This window comes from Phaenicophaeus curvirostris, chromosome 3, assembly GCF_032191515.1.
Source record: "Phaenicophaeus curvirostris isolate KB17595 chromosome 3, BPBGC_Pcur_1.0, whole genome shotgun sequence".
NCBI classification, from domain to species: Eukaryota; Metazoa; Chordata; class Aves; order Cuculiformes; family Cuculidae; genus Phaenicophaeus; species Phaenicophaeus curvirostris.
In genome coordinates, this window is record NC_091394.1 from 36,870,245 (window position 1) to 36,890,081 (window position 19,837).

Sequence of the window (19,837 nt, forward strand, 5' to 3'; positions counted from 1 at the left end):
ATGCAGACTTGCTGCTTGGCTAGATAAAAGAAGCTGTCACTTCATTTCCATAACGAAGTTGTTCCCAGGAGAATTTCATTGTTTTAGCAATAAAATTTTTCTAAAAGACCTTTTATTTTGCCTGAGAAAGGTAACAGAAATGAACTTCCGTGTAGTTATTCCACAGAACTGTTGGGAGAAAGCGAGACTGTCTTGATTTGATGTAAGGAGATGTGTATGAGTATGAATTCCCTTTCATGTAAGACAAGAATACATTCCTAACCAAAAATCAAGTTAGAAAAATCACTAGTTTTTCCTTACTTGCCGAGACATCACAGGTCTTTATCAGCACTCTCCTGAATAATTTTGGTCATATCCTTAAGTTCAGCCCTATTTCAAAACGCACTTGCACGACTTCTGACTCGGGTACTTTCTTCAGTTCAAGGCAGTCATGCATAATCATTACCAATTATTGCAGTGCACTAATTTTGTTATCAGATATGTTCATATTCTTGACTAATAATGATCGCTGTACCTAGGCTGAGTGGGGATTGTGTTTTTGCTGTGTGAGCATAGGCTATCGAGCATGGTGGCAGACCTGGTCCTTCGCTGCCCACAAGCAGCATGTTGCCATGGCCTCTCTTGCCACTTCTCCAGCATTTCTCACCCTTTCTCTCAGCTGCTCTGTATCCCATGCCAGCATGACGTTCCTTTTCTCTGAATGCTGAACATGCGAAAGCATGTCAGAGTTAGAGCATCGAAGAAGTGCTGATACAGAAAGCATATCGAGTAAGTGAAAGGCACTATTGCTTCAATTTATTGCTCTCCTCCTCCTTTTTCCTTCCTTTAGGGTTAACTCTGATTTTTCACGCATCTTGAGCCATAGTTGGTTTTTGCTAGTATGAATCAACACAATTACCACTTCAGTCACTGTAGACAGCCTAGTACTTACTATAGGTAGGTACATGTAATCAAGTACAAAAGGGAAGAGGAAAAAAACCATTTTCTTCATAGTCAGGAAAGCCTTTATAGATTCAGCATCACACTTACAATCGCATGACATTAAAGAAATGCAACAGTTTTGGAAATTATTATTTATAGGAAGGTGTCTGAATTCAGGATGTGATATTCTGACTCACCCAGAAGCAAACATGTTTGCACTTTGGGTGGTATGACTCACATTGGCATTTCTCTGTAGTGTAGCAATTGTTTTAGCCCTTTGCTTGGTGCACAATGAATGAAATGGCTGAGATCCCTTGTTACAGATTTACTACGTGTGGCTACACTGGTAAATCGCAGGCTCAGCTGTAGAGTATTTCCTGTAACACACACACATGCACATACACACACAGGCGTACGCACCCCCCACAAGTAATACTTTAGTAAATACTAGATTCATAGAAAGGAAATGCATAATTACAGTGCTGGCTTTTGCACCACATAAAGCAACCCACATCAAAAGGTGTTTGCCATTAATGTTTCAACAGGTAATCTCTGTATTTATTGCCAAGCTGTGTTGCTGTTACTTAGCATTCAGTGTTGAAATCATCAAAATCTCTGTTGTAAGCTAATGTAGTCATCTTAATCCTGAAAAAAGTTAGTCAATAGTGCCTTTGTTTTCCAGCGCTGTGTCTCACATTGCATCAGCAGCAGCACAGAAGACGTGGCTGCGCTGGAAGCAGGGAGAAGGTTAAGGGTGGGTTCTGGGCTGGTTTCCTAAGGAAGCGAGGCCCACGTGGTGGCATTGTTTGTGCCCGCGCCCACTTGTGTGTCCCTGGCCTGGCAGCTTGTGTTACTTGAATCCTCCTCAACCCAACCTGCTGCATGGGTGGAAGCTATAGGGAAGCTGCTCCCTGAGAGCTTTGTGTAAGTAGGCAGACCAATAGCTGTGAGAACCTGTGGCTGAGCCCAGTAAAGCAAAATCCATGGCCCAAGCTCAAGTCTTACTGACACCAGGGAATTGGTACGGTGAACATCGATTGGGAATATTGCTGCCGCCAAGGATCAAGCTTTTTTGCTGGTATTTGCTAATCCTACAACACACAGAACAGATGTCTTCAGGTGGTTTATCTTTGGCTTGTTCAAATACTGCAAATAAACAGAACCTCAGCTGTTGGTTTTGGTGCTGCTGTGCTTTGGTACAGTATTTGGATTCCCCCTTCAACACTGTGTTTGTGGGAGAGCTGTGGCCATCATCTGAGAGATGTGTGTTTAACAAAGGCCTAGACTTTGAGCTCCTTCTCCTTCTTGTAACAAGTTACAAGAATGCCAAAGTTCTTCACATATGCAGGAGGCTCATTGGCTCAACTCAGGGCTGAGCTGCATTTTTTTGCGTAATCGCTTCCACAAAAGAAAAAGAGAAATATTTATGTCATGTAACAGAAACATCCAGAATGGTTATTTTCATTGCTCATACCTGTTCAACATTACTGCCTCTGAGCCTGAATTATTATGGACCATTTGCATTCTTTTTCCAATCTCTTCTGCACAGAAGACCTGTATGAATGACTGTTACAAAAATGCAGGCAATAGAGTTGTTTTCACTTAAAACTTCTGTGAGAATGAAGAAAATTGGCATGCTAAGAGAAATGTAAATCTGAGTTGAAATCCCCCCCTCCTGCTATTCATGCTTTGATAAGCATGAGAAAGTGGCAAATAGGGGTGCTGATGTTAATGGGGTGATAGATTTTTTAAGTAAAAAATACATTATTGACATCTGATAGGAGATATTTGTGAGATATTTTTCTTCTTCCGATTCTGTACTGTTGCTTCTTAGACAAAACAACTTAGACACACTCTTGTTAACTTTCTTTTCACTTGGTGGCATTGTGTGTTGCACTCACTGCCTTCCTCTTTCCTTGTTTTTTTAATGCCTTAATGCTTCACTCTTCATGGGGAAAATCTCATAGAACTTAGAAGCTAAGCACAGTAAGCGAATCACAGAGCTAAGCAGAGTTTAACCTTGTTAAACTTGTTGGAAAAAAAACTGGGAATTACTGGACACAGATAATGAGTATGATTGTGATTGCTGTTATTTGTGTAAAGGTGATGGCTCCTCAGATTTGTGTTTGTATTGTTATTGGGCATCATGGGAATAGAGAGTCTAAGTTGGAGCTGGCGTGCATATCTTTGTATTTACACCTGCCCCTGTGGTGATGAAACTTGATCTGTTTTCAGATCGCGTGTTCAAAGATGTTGAGTGAAGGAATGGGTAACGAAAGCAGCGAGTTCTGCTCTGGGAACAAAGTTGCTTCCATGGTTTCCAGATAATAGGTTTTGAAGCACTGATAGCCAGTGAGCAGGGTCGAGAAAGCCCATTCCCAGTCTGCTTGCACAGGTTGATGCTAAAACCAGGGGCTATTTACGTGAGTCTTTAAGTTGGGAAAAATACCTGCTGTGGACAAAAAATTATGAATAATGGGGGTTTTTAGATTAAATCTTGGGACACTGATCTCTAGACGACCAACAGTTAACACTGGTTATGCACCATTGGTGGTCATCTTCAGTAATGGCTCCTGCACTGGAGAGTGTGAGCTGTAGCCTTACCCCCTCAGCCCCGTGTGCTGGTCCTGTCTGTCTGCTCTTTGCCGACAGATGTTCCCATCCTTCAGCACTTCATTTTCCGGGTGAGTAAGCACTCACACTGGAAATGCCATTCACACAGCAAAGATGAGCAGTGCTTGGGCAGCCTATGGATGTGTTCACAGAGCTGGGGAAACTAACATGTATCATCTTCCCTCTACTACAAATTCCAGGGGCAGGATGGATTGCTTCCTTGTCTGAGCACCATGATCTGCATGCTATTCTTCTGGTTTAGGACCGGCAGGATAAACAAAGTGCTGACAGCTTGATTTGCTAATTCCCTTACACCCAGATGCAGTTATTCACCCTGCACAGGTTGGGTGGTTGTAAAGCTTTGTGAAGTAGGGCATTTCACGATGGACCACATGCAAAGCCATGGGAAGTGCTTGTTTACTTGGCAAAGCTGTGGTAAATCAGGCTTCAGATGTGGATGCTATCAGGAGTGGATGCTATCCAGAAATCAGTGATGCCTGCCCGTTTTATGCAAATGACACCAGTTTGGTGCAATATTCCTTCACCATAGCCTTCAAGTAGGCATAATTGTGATTTAAGCCTTTTTTCACTAGCAGAACAATTAGTGTAAAGATGACTCAGCCCCTCAGGAGCAACTAGGCAAAATGTCAGATTTTCAGATGGGTGAAGTTTGATATGACTGCTATAGAGAAGCTTATGTTAACTTGAAATGTGGGAGTGTTAGTTCTTGGTTGGTTTGGGTTTGGTTCGGTTTTGTTTCAGGGTTTGTTTGGGTTTTTTTTCTCGTTTTGATTAGAATTTTTTTCTCTGTGTGTAAAATCAGCTAAGACTGTTGAAAATCATTTAGAAGGTTTTTTTCCTGACGTGTTAGATGATATACACATTAGGTAATTGAAATAGCACACACTCCAGGAAGATACAACCTCGCCTTTCTCATTTGTGGTGGGACAGGATTGAACGTGCCTAAAACTTATTTCATGCAGAGGGAGAATAAAGGAGGAAATGAATTACAGTTTTATTTGAGTTGAAGGATTAGTTGTGGGATAATAGCGAACAATGAAACAACTTGGGAACAACGCTACCATCTCTTAAACCGTTTTATTAGCTTATGCTGATTTGTGAATTAGGAAAACCAAATTACATGATGCAAGAGAGCAAGGAATGGCAATTAAAAACCTGCAGGAAAGGACTGGAAAAACGGTGATCTTTCACTTTTCACATCTTCAAAGCAAGATGAAGAGCATGACCTTTTCTTGGAAGAAATACAGGCTATTGCACAGCCAACTTCTGGTTTTCAGTTTTGCCAATTTGCAGTTGCTGGCTTGTACTGGGGTTCTTATTTGTTGATTACCCTGGGGTCCAATTTTAGTACCTAAATACTCCCAAGAATTACTTCCATGTTCTTTGATTTGAGGTCTGTTCATCTCTTAATTATACTTCTAATCTGCCAACTCAACGTCCCTTCGAGCACTCAAAGGTACAGCTATGCTGTGACATTTGAGTAACTCTAATGCTGTGGGACCATGAAAAACAGCATCCTTGCATAGCACTTCCTGTTTATAGCTGAGATGTGATGGGTAACAGTGTATGTGATAATGATTCATTGATTATGTTGAAATTTCAGTTGCAAAGCCCGGTTAAAACCTAGTTGTACTGCAAACCAGCCTTCCTCGATGGTTTCTCCAAGCTATGACTATTCATGTTCCAGGAGGAGCATGTCATCGCTGCCCATCAGATCTGCATTGCAAAAAGGTCGTCCCAATTAGGGAATGAGCGCTTTGCTCTTCAGGCGAAGATTGTGCTTCAAGAAGTAGAGTTTTTCCCTTATTGTCCTGAAGTTTGTGCCATGCTGTCTTTAAGTCTTAACCATAAAAATGTCTGGAAATATTTGCAGACAGGCATGCCTTGTCCCTTACAGAAAGAAGCATCTACGGGTAAGGTCAAGTGAGCAAGTTGTAGCAGATTAAACTAGCTTGTGAATTTACAGTGCAACATCTGCTCCCTAATAACTGGCCGTGTGTGTGGTGCAAATGCAGCCTATGATAAATACAAGATCTCTCGCTTTTTTTCCCCTGAGGGGTAGGCTACCTTGCTTCATGTCACCTTGTGACTTGTTCCCATGCCCATGTGCTGGCATGGGTCTGCAAGTCGAATTCCAACAAGATAACTGTATAGTAAGCACACAACGCTGCTACTCTCTCAGTGTTCGGAGGCCCAGTATGGGCAGTCAGAGCCTTATTTAACCTGAACAAAATCAAATGCTAACCTTGCTGGTTGAAATTATTGGAAAGTCTTTGAGTGTGGTTGGGGTTTCAGCCCAGTGTTATACCTGATATCTTGTGAAATAGGTAAAAAAATGAAGAGCTTGTCCACAAAGAAATTCTGCCATAAAAAATGAGAAAACATGTAGTTCGCACTCTGGGGAGGCCCAGAGGAGTCCATGTGAGCAGGACCTGCAAAATCTGGTATGGGAGACAAGATGCACATGTAGTAAACTTCCCTACTCCTACTAAAAATAACTAGAAGTTGTCTGATTTTGGCAGAAATATCAGCTTTTTTGTTATAGTCTTTTGGAGTAAATTTTCAGGTCCTCCTGAATGTTGAAAGAGAAGAGAAAATTGTTGGGGGAATTTTGGAGGGAAGTCATGGAGATTTTAAAAGGAATTTTTTGAAGTTTTTTTAGTTGCCAAATTATTGGAAAAAAGCAGAAGTAGGAATTCTGAAAATGCCAAAATCTTGCATTTAAACACCTAGAAACAAAATATTTTGAGTAACTTGAGAGGTTTTTTTCAGTCTTGAGTTTAACCTAGTTGAAAGAAATAAACATTTTGAAAATAAATTGGTTTGAGTTAAACAAAATGTTGAGGATTGACTTAAACAGGATTTGGGGTTGTGCTTCTTTTGGTCTGCGTTCTAAAGTTAAAAAAGCTTGTGGGATTATGTCTGAGGGTATGTTTCTCTGTCATGTGAGCAGCAGAGTTCCATTTTAGTTGAGGAGAGAAGCTATTGACCAAAGTCATGGAAGTTTAGCCAGGGCCTGGGTATCGGAAGAATTTTGAGGTTGCAGTGCCTGTGTCACACAGGAGCTGTACTTCCAGCTCAGAGTTTCGTAAGCCAGAAAGGCTTCATCTTGCAATGCTAAAATTCATCAGGGAGAGGACAAAGATGTGTGTTACAGAGACCGATAATCATCATCATTGACAGCGTGCTATGGAGAGTTGCAACCAGCTGGAGATGGCAGACATTCATGGACGGTGCTCTGTGAGGGCTTAGCCTCAGCTAGTAAACCTGGTAGTTGTCTTACACCAGAACTGAATCAGCTGGGAAGTGTTGGTTTGGGTTTTGAACAGTCTTGTACTCGTTACTTTGTATGTTCATCTAAAACAGACTATCTCAGGGCTATAAACTTTTTTGAGTAGTTTCATCTACCTACTATGATTGTGGTGCCTTCCCTCTGCTCTTCACCCGTGAACTGCTCTTGTCCATCTGTCTGACTTGTTTCCTGCTTTCATGTAGGGTGAGATTCATCTGCATTCATCTGTAGCCACCTAGTCTGAGCTCAATGTCTAGACTCATTTTATGGAGGGAGAGAAGCAGAACTTTCTAGAGAGTGATTCATTCTGTCCTAGAGCAGATGCTTACGATAGGTGAAATTAATCATATTCTGGATTGCCTAGTTTCCCTTGTCTGAGGTGTAGGCTTCTGTCCTGTACCTTTTTTTGGTTTAGGGGAATGGATTCCACCATAGTGCTGATAAGATGGGGTCTGCACACACGAATCCTGAAGTTACATGGGAAATATTTGAGGAACCTTACATCTAGGAGATAGGAAAGGTTTGTGGCACAAAGTGAAACTGAGAATTTAGGAATGACAAGTAGACCGTGGAAACCCAGCTGAAGGACAAAATGTTCACTTTGGACCCTGTGGAAATACACACTCTATTTTAAGTATTCCGTGTGGGGTTCACATAACAGTGTAGCAAAGCAGTTTTCCCAGACCCCAGTAAAAAGGTTGAGGATAGTCTGATACCTTGTACAGTAGGTAAAAAAATGAAGAGTTTGTCCGCAAGGAAATTCTATCATAAAAAATATGTATGAGAGAACTTCAGATGTGCAAACTGTTTCCTACTGAGGAGTAGTGAGTGTGTGTGCTTTTGATTCCAGTACTCCTCTGTTGCAATATTACAGATAGCCAGAGAAATAGAGAGGTGTTTGCGTCTCCTTAGAGGTGTTCGTTGAGAACAAAAATCTTCCTGTGTGGAGATCTCTGCACACTGTGGGCTTTCTTTGCAGGCACTTTAAAACAAGAACCCCAAGTAATTTTTTTCTTCTCTTGTTACGGCAACAGAAGTATCCAAGAAGTATTTTAATTATTCATCTGCCTCAGCAACTCTGAACTGGATTTTAATTGTTGATAATAAGAAATACAGAGTAAATGACTCTTCCTATTCTAGACTAGTGTTTGACATACACTCAACTCACTTTGTACTGAAATCTTCATCTTGGGAGCTCATTAAAAATGCATTTGCTTCAAGGAAACGTGGGAATCAATTGTTAATTTACTAAATATCTGTATGGGGTTTCCTCTTTTTAGTCCTTGCTTTCATTCCTTACTTTGTTTTGCTTTTCTTTTACAGCTCTATCTTACTTTATTTGAACGAGGAAAGCCAGTGCGGATCTGTGGGCAATCCAGCAGCTTCTGAAAAATCTTCATGCTGAAGGATAATCCAGAATTCCCCAAAGAAGAACATAGTGAATGTTGTGAGTTCCTAGCAGCAAAAGCGTGTGCTCGCATTTTTGTCTTCTGGGGGGTGATATCTGCTCTGTAGTGTTTGCTCCCATCTCTGTGATGTACTAGCATCTCTTCGCTCTGCTGAAACCAAAGGCAGGTGTGTTCAGGTTGGGTTGCAAAGCCAGACTTGAATTTCTCTCCCTCTCTTTCTTTTTCTTGTAATGTCTTCAAGAGCAGAATAAGGGAAGATACTGGGTTTCTTTTCCTGGGACTGCTACAGTTATTTAACAAATTGCTGGTACTTTTTAGACAAATATGTAAGCCTGCATTTGAAGGCCTTGTGCCTGCGTATCCTAACAAGAATGAAAAATATTGTGGATAAGATGGATAAGGGGCCTCTGAGACTTGGAGCTTCTCACTGTCCACGTATCCAAGCAGAGATGGCCATATCAGTGTATTCCCACACTTTGAAAGACTTCTGTGAAACTACAAAGGCTTACTTTGCATGCTGAAATCCTGAAGCAGAGGAGGGCAGCCTTGAATAACAACAACAACTGTCTTAACATGCAAAGCTATTTGGATAACAGGAAATGTTTGTTCAAGAAGTTACAATTACTTCCCACTGATTGCAAAAGCAGCATCACCTCATGCCGAGGAGAGCATTTCCTGGGTCCTCTAAGGTATGCGATGTGCCAGATCAGCCAGATAAATCGCACGAGAGAAGGCAGCAGTCTTTAGCCGTTACAGGGGATGAAGTATCTGTCAAAGATGCTTTTGTGTAATTATTACGTTCTGCCCTGTCCTAAATGGTTTAAAACAAGCCCACCTGAAGTGCAGCAGGGTAGTGTACTATTACAGTGCCAGAACCCCGAGTCTTGGGTTTGTGCAGAAAAAGCGGCACTCTTCTCACCAGGTACAGATGGAAAGAAAGTGCTCTTGAGAATGGCTTTCACCCTGGCATCCAGAACTGGTTTCTTTCAGGGAGTTGTTCGTAGGTGATGGAGAGCTCTTTAGAAGTTCCTTGAGAGAATATTTTGTCACCTGGCTTCTGCTTGGAGGACAGTGCTGCAATGGAGGAGGCAGTCAGCGAAGGCTTAGGCTTCTCCTCTCCTTCACTCTTCATCCTCTTGGGGATACAAGAATACAAGAGATGAGGAGGGATGGTGTTTCTGCTGAAAAGAAATGGCAGCACACAGTGATTTTACTGAGAAATGCTGTTCTCTCTTTCCATTGTGTTTACAGGGTGTTTTCACATTAAGATGTGCGGAAAAGTGATCAACCTTTCCCGTTGCGGATGATAGCTGTTCTCATCCCTTCCACCTCCTCCTGCCACCTAGGCAGATTTGAGAGGAAGGGGAGTGTGGAGGGGGGAGGAAGCAGTTAATTGGGACCAGTGTCTTGTATCCACCTAGAAACTGCCTGTTTACTAAACAGTCCAAATATCTCGTTTCCTTTCTCCTGCCCTCCTCATTTGGATGAAATGCATTTCTGGAATAGCAGAGCTGGTACAAATCAAGTCCATATTCTTCTTTTGCAGAGAGAAAAAGAGGTATCAGGAAGATTCATTAAGGATGAACATTTATTTCACTTAGTGAAGGGTAAAAATGAAGTGAGGTGAGGCTCCTTTGGTCTCGCAGGAGGGTACCTTCTGACTTCCAGCCTACGGTTTTGTAATTTTCTAGTAGGAGTTAGGTATACTGAGGTTCGGGTTTTTTCCATCGTGAAAACATATGCCATAGCTTTTTTGGAGCGCTAGCCACACAAGCACAAAGACATTCCAACATGAGCAATGAATAAACTCTTCATGTTCCTCACTCACAGGGATTTCTTCACCTTTTTGCGCATACGTGAAAACCTCTGGCATGGTTTGTAGGAAATGGAAAATAAATCTCTAAAGCAGTATGTGTCAATAACTGAGATGTTTTCAGTTGATCTTTTATCTATAGCTGTTATTTTGAGCGAACTGCAGATGGCAGGATAGTAAACATCACCGCTCCTTGTTCTGACAGGCTTTCCCTGCCCACCATCAATGGGAACCTGCTGCCATAAAGGCTGACCTTGCAGAGGAACTTGAGGACTGTGGCTGTGCAAGGCTTAGCTCCAGCCCCATCCCATTTTTGAGCTGCTGCCTCATTTCTTTGCTCTTTGGCCCTCCTTGCTCCCTTCACCCTGGTCCTATCTTATCCATACTCCTTCTCTGGCTGCTGGCTGTTTATCCTGGCACCTGGACCTGTGGTGGGGCTGGGAGCGACGGCTCCTGGAGCTGATGTCAGTGCTGCTTCCTGAGGCGCCTGGCCAGGCTGGCGGCAGCCTGGGCACACCCTCTCCCCAGAGCATCACCTTCTTTGCCTGCCTGCGCTGTCGCTGAGACAGCCCCTCGAAGAGAAGGTGTATACAAATTACGAGGATCGAACATTAGCGAGCTTTTTACAGTGGTTTTCTGTGAGGAGGCATCTCCCATGCCTTGAGCCTCAACGCCAGGTTTGTGTTGTGATGCCCAGTGTCTGTTCAAACAGTGCACACTTTGGAAGAGCATTAGAAAGTTTTGACACAGGCAGCCTTAATGTTTCTGAATGCCTTTGCTTTTGAAACACTTTGGTATTCGTATGCTAAACCACTTCATGCTTTTCTCCGGAAATTGTCAGGCTGCCGACAAAAGAGAGCGCTGTGTGTGTCTGTTCTTCCAAACAACTGCCCAGTACATGCCACTTGGTATTTATAGGGAGAGGGAAAAAGGGAAGAATTGCTGTCATTTGAGAAATGTCTCTCAGAAACAGCAGTAATTTATTCCCAGGCATTATTCTTCATTAAGAGCAACAGACAGCTGCATCTTCCTTTAAATAGAAATTGCACTCTGTAGGCATCCTATACATAGGGCTTCAGGTTTCTGACATTCTCTGCCAAAAATTAGAAGTATTTCTCACCAAATAAATGTTTATTCAGAAAGTCTTATTTCCTGGCTTTTATTTCATGTCACATGCTTCCGCCGGCCAGACAAGAATGGCTCAAGGCTGACATTTGGGAGGGGAAGCTGAGATAGTTTGTGTCTCTTTCAGCACTTCAGAAAAAGTCTCCGACTGTAATTCCACGCATTTGGTTTGGCAGTTTGTTTTAACTGATGAACATTGGATTAACATGGACATAGCAGAAATACAGCAGAGCTACTGTGTCTGTGCAGAAGGGAAGCGGGCAGTGGTAGGTGTTTCTGCATGTCGGCTTGGCTCATCCCCTCTCCTCGCCCTGAAGCCGCTGTCCTCCAAGTGTGCGTGGGGCAAGTCTGCCTTTGTGGCAGGCAGCTACTGAGCTGTTTTGGTGGTGGGGTATCCCCAATATGGTCAGTGTATGGGCACCTGCAGACAGTGTGTGAGAGCTGAGCTGTGTCTGCTTGCCCCTGCCACCCAGCAGAGGGATGTCCAAGGTGGCTTTGAGTCCTGCAGAGGGTTGTGCAGTGGTAAGGCTGTAAGCCGCCGGCACTCAGGGACCTCAGCAGGGTTGAAAACCTTTTTATTCACCTCTATGCATCTTCCCCAGATTTACCTCTCTCTTCTCCACATTCCTGCAGGCTGGCTCCTCGACTCACTACTTCCTAACCTGTTTTTTCATAGAATCATAGAACGGTTTGAGTTGAAAGGCACCTGAAAGATCACCCAGTTCCACCCGCCCTGCTATGGGCTGGGGACACCTTCCACTGGACCAGGTTGATCAAAGCTCAATCCAACTAGGCCTTGAACATCTCCAGGGATGGGGCTTCCACAACTTGTCTGGGCAACCTGTTCCAGTACCTCATTACCCTCCCAGGAAAGAGCTTCTTCCTGATATCTAATCTAAATCTCCCCTCTTTCAGCTTAAAACTGTTGATCCTCATACTGTTGCTGCACTCCCAGCTAAAGAGTCCCTCTTCAGCTTTGCTTTAGGCCCCACTTTCAGTAGTGGAAGTCTGTTATAAGGTCTCGCCAGAGCCTTTTCTTCTCTAGGCTGAAAAGCCCAGCTCCTTAGCCTATCGTTGTGTGGGAGGTGTTCCAGCCCTCTGATCATCTTCATGGCCCTCCTTTGGATTCTCTCTAACACATCCATGTCCTTCCTGTGCTGAGGACTCCAGAACTGAAGGCAGTATTTTTCCCTGCTCTCTTTCCCAGCCTGGACTGTTGCGCTTCATCGTCCTTTGTCTCCATTGCTTATCTGCTGGATCCGTACTTTCCATTCAGTGTGCCAGCCCCTACCACTCCAGTAGATGACTTGGCTGTTGGAGCAGGCCCAGTCGGTTGCTTTTGTAATCTGTGGTTATGCTGTTCCTGTCAAATGCTAGATATCTTCCCTAACTACTTCCCATACCCCAGGCACCCCTAAGTTTACAGCTTGCAGTATGCAATGCATGTATTAAAATAATTTTTAGTTAGGTCATTCATTACTCTCTTGCTTTCTTCTCAGCCGATATAGCTTCCAGAGAACTGAGAAGTTGTAATTTCTCCAGGGCTAAAATCCAAGTCTTTGATAGGCAGGCATGATGCCTGGGGCCACTACATGTTGCTACCGGTTGTCAGCTTTGTAAAACTTACCCTGCAAAGCAAAGAAATATGGGCACAAAGATTGTTCTCTTCTCTTACTGTGGCAAGCTGTAGTTTCCCAGTCTGTTCTGCCTTCCCTTCATTGTCTTCCAAGCAAATGGCTGTAGGATTATGACTCCCATGTTTGGACTGAGAACAGCTTTTGCCTGAGCAAACAGATTTCTCTTTGGCAATCACTTCAACTGCTGCCCCAGCTTTTCGCTGTCAGCTTTGTTTCATGATTTGCTGTTGGAGAAGTCCAGGCAGTGTTAGTGCATTGGAGTGAATAAACAAAGCAAGCAAGGCAGGTGAATGCATTTGTTAATGATTACAGTACCAGAGTGGTTGCAGTGTGGTCCACGAGTGAAAAGCATCTCCTGTAGTTTAACAGTGCAGCTTATGGCAGCTCTTATTTTTAGTTTGGTGGTGTCGGCTGGAGAAACTTCAGGTCCTTGCTTACAGCACTCTTTGGTCCAAGGGGCTTCCAGTGAAACCAAGAAGCAGCATTGGGAACCAAGCGCAGTCTTCACAGATTGATAGCATGGCGGTAAAACTGCTCTAGTATTTGCCACTCGTGTCTGGGCTGAAGCTGACGAAAATACAGGTGTCCCATGCTTATTAGAATATTTCTGCTGCTGCTGTTGTGCCACTCCTTTGTTTCACTGCAACTTTGTTGTGCTGCTGTGTTGCTGAGCGTCACTGGTGGACTGATTTGCTGTGCCCACAATGACCCTAACAGTATCTATTAGCTTGTTGATGCTTCTGTTGGTGGTAGCAGTAGCAGAAAGAGAATATAAATTAAGCTCTTCTATAGGAGAGGTTTGGGGTTTTTTTTCTGTTTGGAGTGTGCATTCAAAAAGAAAGGCTGCTGCTGGTAGGTTCGTTAAAAAGGATCATGAGCCGTTTGTAGCAGAATACTATTATGAACCACTAGTTCATTCATACTTTTTCAAGATTTGTTTGCAGCCTGCCAGGCATGTTGACTCTGGATGCTTATGTTGGGAAGGAATATTAGATGCTCTTAGTCAAACTGGCAGTATTGATGCTATCAGTGTTCCTTCTCAGTGAGTTTTTATGTTTCTGGTTGTTAATCAGCATTGGTGTTTCCAGCTGCAGACACTGATGAATGTTTCAGAGGCATCTGGTGGCACAAAGGTCAAGTGGAAGAAGATAAAGCAGTAAGTTACCAGGCTTGTTGTTAGCTTCTTTCCCTGTTGAGGTGTGAGAACTACAGGTAGGCTAAAGAAACCTGAGATGCTGTAGTGTTTTATGGGTTCTCCTAGCAGAGAACCCGTTAGAATAAAGAAATCCTCCACACTATGGGAATCAAGCTTATTGCACCTGTGCAAGTTATTACCAATATTGCACCAGTAATAGAAGAGATCTATTTGGGGAGTAAAGGTTGGATTAGATGAAAAGAGGAAGGTTATTTGTGGGTTTCTGTGCCAGGCAACCTTCAGTCAGAATTGAGGTGGTGATTTACAAATTCCCTTTGTCTCACTTCCAATAAATGAACTGCAGAGAATCCTGCTAAAGCATTACAAAAGCTTTGCCAGTTCAAAGAAGCTGGGGAAAATGTGGTTTGGCTTCCCTGATGGGTGGACATTTGTTACTAGAGCTGCAGAGATTTCTTGCTACTGAGAGATGTCCGCAATGGAGGCAGCAGGCAAATTGTGCTTTAAGCCTTCATCTGCTAGGGGTTTGTTTCTCTGGGAGGTAAAACCTCCCTTGTCAACAGCTTGTTTTAGCATTTCTGATACAAACTGTTCACAAAAAGGCACCTGAGGTACCATGAGCGTCTGGTGAATTAAAAGTGAGTTTGACACTCAGGATGGAGCAACAGGCAGAGCACTGGAGAAGCTAACATTTTTCATGCATACAGTTAATATGTTTAGGATCTGATTTGCATTTGTTGAAAGGAATTAGGTTTGTTTTCTTGTAAAACCATGGACTGCAAACAAAAAAACTTTGTCAGCTTCTTATGGGGGAAAAAGGTAAAATTATATCTCTTTGTCATTCAGTCAGTCATGTACTGCTGCTGTTCGAGGCAAGAAGGTCCTTGTAACTCATTTCTGAATTAATACATGTCCATTAGATCCACAGTGAAAATTAACAGAATTCCTTTTTTACTTTTATTAGATCTATAAAAATGTTTGTATGGCTATCTTTATTCAGCCTGAGGGATAGCCTGCAGAGTGATCAAGGATATACAAGTAAAAGCACTTCCTTCCTTTTGTCATTTACCAGTCAAACCAGTTCAACTGAAAGGGTTTGGCTTAGTGAGCAGTCCTGCTGCTCCTGATGACATTCATAGAAAGGGTGAATGAGCTGCAGAGCTCTATATGTCTTCATTATAGGGTGAAGTCTCTTCTTAGATTAAATGAAGCACAGGCGGTCTTCATTAGCTCTGGGTTTTCTTGTGGTTATTATTATTATAATGTAATTATCACTTTTCTTCAGTCAGCCTTCTGCTTTCCTACTTACAAATAAACTCTTCCCATCTGGAGAGTGTTTTGAGATGGGGAAGGTACACTAAAGTAGTAAAACTGTTGTTAGCAAGGTGTTCTTCCTCTCTTTCTCTTCAACTACCTAGAATGCTATAAAAGGAAATAGAAAAAACAAATACATGACAAACATAATGGGATCTTCCTCTCTCAAAAAAGGCTATGGAAAGGAAGACTATTGAGTTATCTGCCTAAGTACGTGCAGTAGGAGAAAGCATCGTATGTTGATATCTAAGACTCCTGCAGTTCTTTGCTTCAGAAAAAGCAGCATTGAGAACTGAGGAGTTGCTGTACTCTGCTCTCAGGTGACAAGACACGTTGCTTTAGCAGTAAGTAGTTCTTGCGCAGAATGAGATACCTGCTGACTGCAAGGAGTAAGAAAGGCTCGTCACGGTGAGTACATCTATTTGTGCATCCTAGCCCCGTGCAGAGATTCCCAAGCTGACAAGCTGCTTTTCTCGGGCTAATTAACCGTATTTCTCCCCTTACATCTTCTCTGATTATGCTAATTATAGTGAGCAGGGTACTGCTTGACACTGGTGAGAGTCAAACGAGTGTGTCTGTACAGCCTTGCGCTGCAGTGTACCATATAAATGTCTGAGCCCGCTCAGCCCAAGCCCAAGAGTCTGTAGCAAATTGCTTGCAGCACAGGTATTTCCTGATGTTTTATTGTATGTACTATCAAGAATCACTCAGCCTTGGGTGGCTTGGCAGGACTACAGTAAAGTGACTAAGCATTAGGGAAGATCTTGAACAACTAAGTGCCAGTATCCTCCTTGTTCTCGGAAAAACACGTGCCTGTTCATCTTGTTGCATGTGAATGATTTTCCTGGTTCTGGAGATGATAGTCTGCAGCTCCAAGGGTGCAGAGTGGCGAGGGGGCACAAGTACCCAGGCAGACAATCAGAAATGGTGAAACTGAGGAATGGAAATGTGAAGAACTTGGACTTTCTGCTTTTCATCAGATTTATGTGTGCAGGACTGGCAGAAAAATGTGTTGGCTGGTTGAATTGGATTGTGAAACCTCACTAATTAGCTGTGCATTCCCTACTCCACCTTCTTCTTCCTTCCCAAGCATGATTCTTGCAGAATGAAACGAGCACAGGGATAGGTGACTTTCATAATTTGGTGTTTTAATATTCAGTTCCAGCTGTGCTATTGCAATGTAAGTAAGTTTGCTATCAAGTATTGCTACTAAGACATTGATTGAGCTTGCTGAAGACAGGCTTTAGAAGAAGCTTCCTTCCCCCTGACAACAGCAAAGTGATAACAAATAAAACTATTTTTGCTCATCATAGCAGAAATGGCTTTTTGCACTCCTGACTGTTCTTCCTCTGACTGGCACTTTCCTGAGAAATGCGTTTGAGAGTGGATGCATATGTATACACACACATGCCTGGCTATATATACATTGATCTTAGTGAGCCTGGAAATGTAAAAGCAAGTGCAAAAACGTATGTTTGTTTTAGTTGCACAGTTTCCTGATTTTCTTGGCTTAAAAGGTGCGTTAATGTTCTATGCATGAAGCCTAAAGTGTGATAGTTAAATCTCTTGTCAAAAGATGGATGTCCATATTGAGAAGCGGTAGTCCTCAAAATATCACGGCAGGCCACTACCATGAATAAACAGCTATGCTGTATTATTTTGAGGAGTAGCAGTTTCCAAGACAGTCAGTGTGATTGCAACCATTAAGTGAGTAGAAAGTATTTTGAAAGAGTAGAAAGTGCTTTGTTGACTGAAATGGCTGGGTCAGTTCTGAAAGGAAGAGTTTGCTGTTTTAAAACATAGCAGACATTTTAGACATTCTTATTGGGATGCTTCAGTAACGTAGTTGTGTGAAAGACTGGTAAGTGCCCAAACTTGGCACATTCTGTGGTAATGTAAAATAGCAATAAATATAAATTTCATGTTCTCAAATTCCCGAGTCTGCATACTAGCACATCGGTGTGTAAACACTGGCTCAGTGTGTCTAGTACTAGAAGGATGTGTTTTGTTCTTGCAAAGGGCTGTGCGCTGACTCTGCACCCTTGTAGCATGTGTAAGACAGGCAATATTCAGACTGAGCTATGTTCTGCATTTTCTAGAGGAAGTCTGTTTTGTATAAACCATGCATGAAAACAATATGTAGATAATTTTTCAACCTGATGCAGTTATTTCACCACTTTTAAATCACAACTATTTGTTACTGGTTTTACTCAAGCTGCCTAATAAGATACTGTCAGGAACACATTGACAGGGCAATTCAATCAGAATTGCAGATTTAATGTTGCTTCTTGGTCAGGTTGGGAATGGCACTTTGCAGTTCACTCCCAGATCTGCACCCATTAAGTACATAAAAAGGTTTGAAAGGTTCACTGAAACAACTGCTTTGATGTTGAAAGTGAAGAAAGGCAGATGAAAGAGCACTGGACTGCTAGTGGCAGGGGACAAATCCCAGTGTGTGAACCCCATGGCCCCCATAGAACTGTAAGGGCTGTTTTCTCAGTTACAAACTTGAGCCTTGAGCCTGTTTGTGTACCAGTACAGGCCCTTAAGAGTGTTTGGTGTGTCAGGGCTGGAGCCTTGAAGCAGTAGGAAATGGTGTTTATCCATGGTCAAAGAGGGAAACCACCACGACAACACAAAGCTTGTTGTCTGATGAGACCAGTGCTACAGGTAACAATGGAAAGCAGTGGTGATTGCTTCTCTGGGAAAGTTAATGGAAACAGGATAAATGGTCCTTAATTGAGTTACAGTTGGCATTTTAAGGTTTGTGGCATAATGCATTTAAGCTCAGTAAAGGCATTTCTTTTTAAACATTCCTTCAGGACTTCAAAATGTTGCAAAAAGCAAAACAAAATATCTGACTGTGGTTGTGCAAAGCTGGTATGGTATCAGTGTAGCCGAAACTGAAATTGCACTCACATGAGTTCAAGTCTCAGTGCTTGTATTATGCTGGAAAACCCAAGTAGTTGAGTATAGAAAAGATTTGTCATATTAAAGCATCTCTTTTTGGTTCTGTGGGTTTTTTGGCCTTTCCATTTTTGTTTTGGTGAAGATGATGTGGGGGATGAGGAGTTGCAGATTGATGATTGTCTGTGAACTGTCTTACTGGAATGGAGGCTGTAGGAGGCTTTCTCATGGCTCTTAGTGAGACCAATGTCTTATCTAAATGGTATTTGACCATTGAAGATGTCACGCGTGACTCTCACCCAGCCTACCTGCCTGATGAGAGTGAACGGTATTGGTCATGCTTGCAACAGAGCAAGAGGAGCACTCCTTTGGAGAACCATTCCCTTGCATCGAACCACTGCACTCATGAGTCTTTCCTTCCTGATAGCACCCTTGCACTTGATTTATTTTACTGTATTTCAAAGGCATACCAGGAAGGATAATTTGATACCTTGATGAAGCAAGTCTCAAAATGAGGACAATGCTGTGTCCTGACATCACCACATGGTACTTTTTTTGACATTGCACTACTAGGCAATAACTTGTAGTGGGAGCTATGCAGCAGCTCAAAACAAACACTGCAAAAACTTTGTTCTCAGGCAGTGTTTGTCACTACAAACGTAATTATCTGTGTGGACCATCAGTCTTAAGACTAGTAAATAACAGCAGTGTGGGAGAGCTTGTGGTATCCAGTCTGAGGCATTTCTGCCCCACTGATGTCAGACAGGCTGACAGCAGGTAGGAGACTTTGGTCAGAGGTCAAGTCTTGCTGGACTTGTTACTTGCCTTGTGTTTTATGGTGGAACACAGGGGAGAAATTGTATCTTCACCTGAAAACAATAAGAAAGGACGAGATACAGAGAAGGTTATACAATTATAGAAATAAAATGCCAATTCACACTGCTCTTTCATACCATTTCTTACATTAAAAAGTAAATTCAATAATTCCTATCTTATTTTATAGTTTTTTAGATTTGGCTTTTAATGATATGAACATTCATCCCTTGGTAAGAAGTAATTTTGATATGCAAAATTTGAAACCTGAGATAAGGGAAATGGTTTTGTTTTAATAAATAAGGACTAGTTTAAACATTTTGTGACCACTTTGTGCTTTCATATGCAAAGGGTACAAAAACAAGTAGTAAAACTTTTGCCTTGGTAAGGTTTGGTTGAAGAGTGCTAAGTGCCCTGTCAGAAAGCTGGAGTTCAGATCTCACCTTCTTCATGCCTCAGACTTCTTTGGATTTCTTTTTTGTTTCGTAATTCGAGCAATCACCTCTGTAGTGTATGCTGGTTGCAGTCTTGTCCTGTGCTGCCTTTTCATGAAATGCATCTACAACACCTAGTGCACCGAACCTGGTAGAGGCAGATGTTGCCATTTGGAAGGAGAATTGCATTTCTTGATTTCTGTCATACCTTTAAAATTTTTCTCTTTCCTTCCTGTCTGCAAAGACACTAGCCAGCATTTAGATATTCACTCCTGCAGCCCTTTCCTCTCTTGCAGCCTGTAGTGTGGGATGATTCCACTGGTAGGGCACTGGCTTGCAGTCAGGAGATGTAGTGGCAGAGCCAGAAGGAAAAGCTATCTGATGG

General features: G+C 42.5%; 1 protein-coding gene across 10 annotated transcripts in view; it reads left to right on the plus strand.

Annotated features, from left to right (window-relative positions):
* ATXN1 (ataxin 1) overlaps nucleotides 1-19,837 on the plus strand; it is a 246,872-nt gene that overhangs the window by 142,054 nt on the left and 84,981 nt on the right. For 9 of the 10 annotated variants that reach the window (XM_069853657.1, XM_069853658.1, XM_069853662.1 and 6 more), the window contains one exon: nucleotides 8,171-8,294. The gene's annotated coding sequence lies outside the window, so the exon portion shown is untranslated. Of the gene's footprint in view, nucleotides 1-8,170; nucleotides 8,319-19,837 lie in introns of all 10 variants that reach the window. The other variant, XM_069853660.1, reaches the window with a different exon arrangement.